Genomic DNA, 6,238 nt, shown 5'->3' on the forward strand with positions numbered 1-6,238 from the left:
GACCAATCAGATATTAAGCACACACTAACTGAAATGAAGAATAATTTACAGGGAATCAATAGTAGAGTAAAGGATGCCAAGAATCAAATCAGCGATTTGGAATACGAGGAAGCAAAAAAACCCAATCAGAAGAGTAAAAAGAAAAAAGAATCCAAAAATATGAAGACAGTGTAAGGAGTCTCTGGGACAACTTCAAGAGTATCAACATTCACATAATGGGGGTGCCAGAAGGATAAGAGAGAGCAAGATACTGAAAACCCATTTGAAATAATAATGACAGATTCCCCCCCCCCCCCCCCCCCCCCAGCATACACTTACAATTCCAGGAAAAACAGAGAGTTCCAAACAAGATGAACCCAAAGAGGCCCACACTAAGGCACATCATAATTAAAATGCCAAAAGTTAAAGGCAAAGAGAAAATCTTAAATGCAGCAAGAGGTCTTTGAGCGGGGATGCCAGCCGGGCACCATGGTCTTCCTCACGATGCAGCTCTGGCTCACACCACTCCTGGCGGAAGCAGGAGGTGCAGAAACATGCAGCACTTCTGGGGGAGGAAGAACCGCTGCGACGGGCTGGCCATCAGAGCTGTGATCAGAGCATTTGTGAAACGCACGAAAGCCGGAGGCAGAAGAGAAGCATCCTGAGGATGCTCTGGATTAATCGAATTACAGCTACTTCCCAGGAACACAGCCTGCATTGCCCAGCATTTGTTGGCAATTTAATTAAGTGCCAGGAAAGTGCTGGCTGATCTGGCCATCTATGAACCAATGACTTTTAAATCCTTGGCTGCTTTGGACCAAAGGAGGTGAGAGGAAGGATTTGCTGCTGCCTTGGGGGATGGGAAGGATCCCGAAGCTATCTTTTCCAGAGAGGTGCAGTGCCACTGAGGGGGGACACTGACACACCTGCCCTCTGCAGCCACGTGTCTTAGGAAAAGGCGTTTTCCCCCGGTGATCATATGATCATAATTAACACAGGAGCTAAGCACTGGTTGCCGAGAATGTAAGTTTGATTTGCAATTGTGTTACTTTATATTTCAGTAACAGTATAAGAGAAAAGGCCTGTCTGTCCTCCTTGGGACAGACCAGCGACAGCTCATGTAGATTGTGTCAATAAAGCTGTGTGGTGGTAAAATAAAAAATAGCAGCAAGAGAAAAGCAGTTAGTTACCTACAAGGGAGAGCCTATACAACTGTCAACTGATTTCTCAACAGAAACTTTGCAGGCCAGAAGGGAGTGGCAAGAAACATTCAAAGTGATGAATATCAAGGACCTACAACCAAGATTACTCTACTTAGGAAAGCTATCATTTAGAATTGAAGGTCAGATAAAGAGCTTCCCAGACAAGAAAAAGCTAAAGGAGTTCATTACCACCAAACCAGTATTACATGAAATGTTGTAGGGAATTCAAGAAGATGAAGAGGAAGAGGAAGAAGAAGAAGAAGAAGAAGAAGAAGAAGAAGAAGAAGAAGAAGAAGAAGAAGAAGAAGAAGAAGAAGAAAAAGGAGAAGGAGAAGGAGGAGGAGGAGGAGAAAGAGAAGGAGAAGAAGGGGGAGGAGGAGGACGAGGAGGAGGAGGAGGAGGAGGAGAAGAAGAAGAAGAAGAAGAAGAAAAAAAGAAGAAGAAGAAGAAGAAGAAAAAGAAGAAGAAGAAGAAGAAGAAGAAGAAGAGGAGGAGGAGGAGGAGGAAATATGAACAATAATATAGCAATAAATACATAGCTATCAACAATTGAATCTAAAAATAAAAATAAACAACAAGGAATCTAATGTACAAAATAAGCTGATGAATAAAATAGAACCAGAGACATGGAAACATGGAACAGACTGACAAATATCAGAGGGAAGGGTGGGTGGGGTGCAGGAAGAGGCTAACTAAAAAACATATGCATATATGCATTACTATGGACACAGACAATAGGGTGGTGAATGCCTGGGGTGGGGTGGGACTGAGTGGAGGAGGATAATGGGGGAGGATGGGGGACATTTATAATACTCTCAACAGATTAAAATATTTTTTTAAAAAAGAAAGACAATTACCATATGGTTTCACTTATATGTGGAATATAAATAAACAAACCAACGAAACCAAAACAGATTCATGGAAAGAGATCAAAGGGACAGTTGCCAGAGGGGAGTAGGGTGGAGGGATCATGGTGAAGGGGAACCTAGTTAATACTATTATGAGAACCCTAGCTGGTTTGGCTCAGTGGATAGAGCATCAGCCTGCAGACTGAAGGGTCTTGGGTTCGATTCCAGCCAAGGGCACATACCCAGGTTGCGGGCTCAATCCCCAGTAGGGGACATGCGGGAGGCAGCCAATCAATGATTCTCATCATTGATGTTTCTATCTCTCCCTCTCCCATACTCTCTGAAATTAATTAAAAAATATAAAAATTATTCTCTCTCATCATTAATGCATGTTTCTATATCTTTCTCCCTCTCCCTTCCTTTCTGAAATCAATAAAAAATGTATTTATTTATTATTTTTTTAAATTAAATCTTTATTGTTCAGATTACATTTGTTCCTCTTTTTTTTTCCCCCATAACTCCCCTCCTCCCAGTTCCCGCCCCACCCTCCGCCCTCACTCCCCACCCACTGTCCTCATCCATAGGTGCACGATTTTTGTCCAGTTTCTTCCCGCATCTCCCATTCCCCTTTCCCCCCCAAGAATAGTCAGTCCATTCCCTTTCTATGTCCCTGATTCATTATAATCACCAGTTCATTCTGTACATCAGATTATTTATTCACTTGGTTCTTAGATTCACTTGTTGATAGATGCATGTTTGTTGTTCACAATTTGTATCTTTACCTTTTTCTTCTTCCTCTTCTTAAAGGATACCTTTCAGCATTTCGTATAATACTGGTTTAGTGGTGATGAACTCCTTTAGCTTTTCCTTATCTGTGAAGCTCTTTATCTGACCTTCAATTCTGAATGATAGCTTTGCTGGATAAAGTATTCTTGGTTGTAGGTTCTTGGTATTCAGCACTTTGAATATTTCTTGCCATTCCCTTCTGGCCTGCCAAGTTTCTGTTGAGAAATCAGCTGACAGTCGTATGGGTATTCCCTTGTAGGTAATTGAGTCTCTTTCTCTTGCTGCTTTTAAGATTCTCTCTTTGTCTTTTGCTCTTGGCATTTTAATTATGATGTGTCTTGGTGTGGTCCTCTTTGGATTCCTTTTGTTTGGGGTTCTCTGCGCTTCTTGGACCTGTAAGTCCATTTCTTTCACCAGGTGGGGGAAGTTTTCTGCCATTATTTCTTCAAATAGGTTTTCAATATCTTGCTGTCTCTCATCTTCTGGCACCCCTATTATTCTGATGTTGGTACGCTTGAAGCTGTCCCAGAGGCTCCTTACACTATCTTCGTATTTTCGGATTCTTTTTTCATTTTGCTTTTCCGGTTGGGTGTTTTTTGCTTCTTCGCATTTCAAATCTTTGACTTGATTCTTGCGCTCCTCTGGTCTGCTATTGGGTGTCTGTATAATATTCTTTATTTCAGTCCGTGTATGCTTAATTTCTAGTTGGTTCTTTATCATAGCATCGAGGGTCTCATTAGTTTTCGTGACTCTCTCCTCAAGTTTATTGACAGCTTCTAGCACATTTTTGCAAGCCCTCAAAATTGCGATTTTTAGCTCTATATCCTCCATTTCTGTCATGTTTTTTTGTCTCCGCATTTTTTATGCTTTCTTGGTGCACCCTCTAGTGGTCTTTGTGCGCAGTCTTGTTCTAGTTGAGCCTTGATTGTTGTAGTTAATACTAGAGGGATTTGACCACCAGGCCGACTGGCTGTGTGAATCAGCTGTGTCTGCCGCGGAAAACTTCTGTCCTCTGGGGAGGTGCTAATCTAGCCTTTGCCTGAGGCGATCCGGCAAATGGCTCTGCGCAGGGCTTGGGCGGGGCGGGCTCAACAGGGCGGGCGGAGGGAGCCGTTATGGTGCCCTCAGTCCTGTTCCCAGAGGCTCTGCTTCTCAGAACCCCCGGAACCGCTGCAAACCTCGGAGGGAAAGCTGCCTTCCAACTGATGCCAGACACTCCCGCTTCTCCCGTTTGGGTCCGAGTCCCCAGCGATTCGCCCGTATCTGGAGCTCAGAGTCTGAGACTCCCCCCTGACCGAAAACGACAACCGCGCTCTCAGCCACCAGCCCGCTTTGCGCGCGCACCTCCGCACCTGAGTATTTTCCACACTGCGCCTCCTCTGAGCCTCGGTGTGCTGTTATTTTTCCTTCTAGTTGAAGAGTCTCTCCTCAGCCAGCCTTCCTGTGGTTCTGGGTGATGTCCGTTCCGTCTTTTAGTTGTATTTTTGAAGTGGTTGTTTGCGGCAGCAATCTCCGGTGTTTACCTATGCCGCCATCTTGGTTTCTCCAATAAAAAATGTATTTAAAAAATACTAATGAGAAGGCTAAAAAGGGCTAATTCCAATGTAACCCTGATATTTGGGGGGCTAGCAATCTGAATCCATGCCAGCAAGGTCAGTGTACATTCTTGATAACCTATAATCAAGTCACTGCATTTTTCTGCCAGAAACTGGTCTTGCAGAACCTGTTACAGAGGCCATAAAACTGTAAACAGTGCACTGCCCCAGAGGGAGGGTTATTAACACTGGTGCCAGGCCAAACCATCATATCTGGCCTGGAGACCCCCAACACCTAGGAGCCTTTTTGCAAGGCCCTCGAAAAGGACCGGAAGCATAATCCATATTTGCAGGACAAAGACCACAGGGAGATATAAAGAGAAGCCCCCTGTATGTTACTTTGCTCAGATTTGGAAAGTTATTCCCTGAGTCCACTGGCGTAAATAAACACTGTCACTCCTTTTCTCTAAAGCAGCGGTTCTCAACCTGTGGGTTGCAACCTCTTTGGGGGTTGAACAACCCTTTCACAGGGGTCGCCTAAGACCATCGGAAAACACATATATAATTACATACTGTTTTTGTGATTAATCACTATGCTTTAATTATGTTAAAGAGAGTTTCCTCCATATTGGGGGCCCAGAATTTGAAAGACACATTTTCTCTGGGCCTCCACAAAATTTAATAAATGTAACTCTTGCAGTCAGTGCTGCAGTTCAGCCTCTGCTCCGGTAGGGTGCTGTAACTGTAGTTGCTGGCCATGGAAATCGGGGCTGCAGTTCAGCCTTTGCTTCGGCAGGGTGCTGTGACTGTGGTCAGCTGGCCAGCTTAATAAAGGCTCTTAAATTTAAATTCTGAGTCGGTGGTCTATCTCGCTGAGTGAACCCATAACAGTAACCTTGAAGCCCTAGCAAAGGTCAGGGCTGTGCACCACCCGGTTAATCTAGATAATGGTAGCTGAAGCAACCTCCCTACCTTTATTCATGTAAATAGCTGAAGCAACCTCCCTACCTTTAATCATGATAGTATCTGTGTGTCATTGAAACCTCCTTACCCTAGGGCTACCCCAGATCAAATAAAAGGTTGGAGCAGCCTGAGCATTGGTGGAAGTCCTTCTGGACTTGCCCGCCTGGCTTCCCAACATTTCCAAATTGTCTCTTGTCTCTTTTCTCTCTCATTTGTGTGCGGCTCCTCTTCCAGACCCAAACCCTACTCCACGCGGAACGTGGAGGGGAAACACACCAACAACAGCTGGCGCCCAACGGGTAATCTGGAAGTGAAGGTTTCGCTAGAGTGAAAAAAAATGAATTTTCACCGGCAAGGTGAGGAACAAAGAAGTTACCGTAAAGGTAGGCACCGCAAAAGGTGGGGGGTTATTTCACCGCACACAGAGGGCCACCATCAGCTACAGAAGTCCAGAGCTGTAGGTGGGGTGGGAACGTTTTTCCATACCAGGCTAAATTGGGCAGGATTCTGCTTTAAAAAAGTAGATTTGGCTTTAAAAAAGTAAGAAACTTTATTATAGACTTTTGATTTGCATGTTTAAGGTGTTAAAAATTTTAGAAGGTAATCTCTTATTTTTTTGCATTTTATTATAGGACATAACCCTTGGTTTCTTGAAAAAGGTACTCTTTTAGATCTAGCTGAAAAAAGAGTGCCATGGTCATCTTAATGTGTTTTCTTGTCCAAATTAAAATCTTAATTTGTATTTGGAATCTAAAATCTGTAATAAGAAATGAAACCCCGCTGCCGAATCTCTCTCTGGTTCGGAGAAATTCAAAGGTGGCAGGAGAGGACAGAGCTTTCGGCTCGCCCACAAAAAGACTAGCTTTATTTATTTATTTATTTATTTATTTATTTATTTTATTTTTTTTTAAAATATATATTTTAT

General features: G+C 43.4%; 1 pseudogene; it reads left to right on the top strand.

The window, feature by feature from the left end:
- Nucleotides 1-444: 444 nt before the first annotated feature.
- Nucleotides 445-887, top strand: LOC102238634 (annotated as a pseudogene).
- Nucleotides 888-6,238: the final 5,351 nt, after the last annotated feature.

Source organism: Myotis brandtii, unplaced genomic scaffold (assembly GCF_000412655.1).
Source record: "Myotis brandtii unplaced genomic scaffold, ASM41265v1 scaffold64, whole genome shotgun sequence".
In the NCBI taxonomy this organism is placed as follows: Eukaryota; Metazoa; Chordata; class Mammalia; order Chiroptera; family Vespertilionidae; genus Myotis; species Myotis brandtii.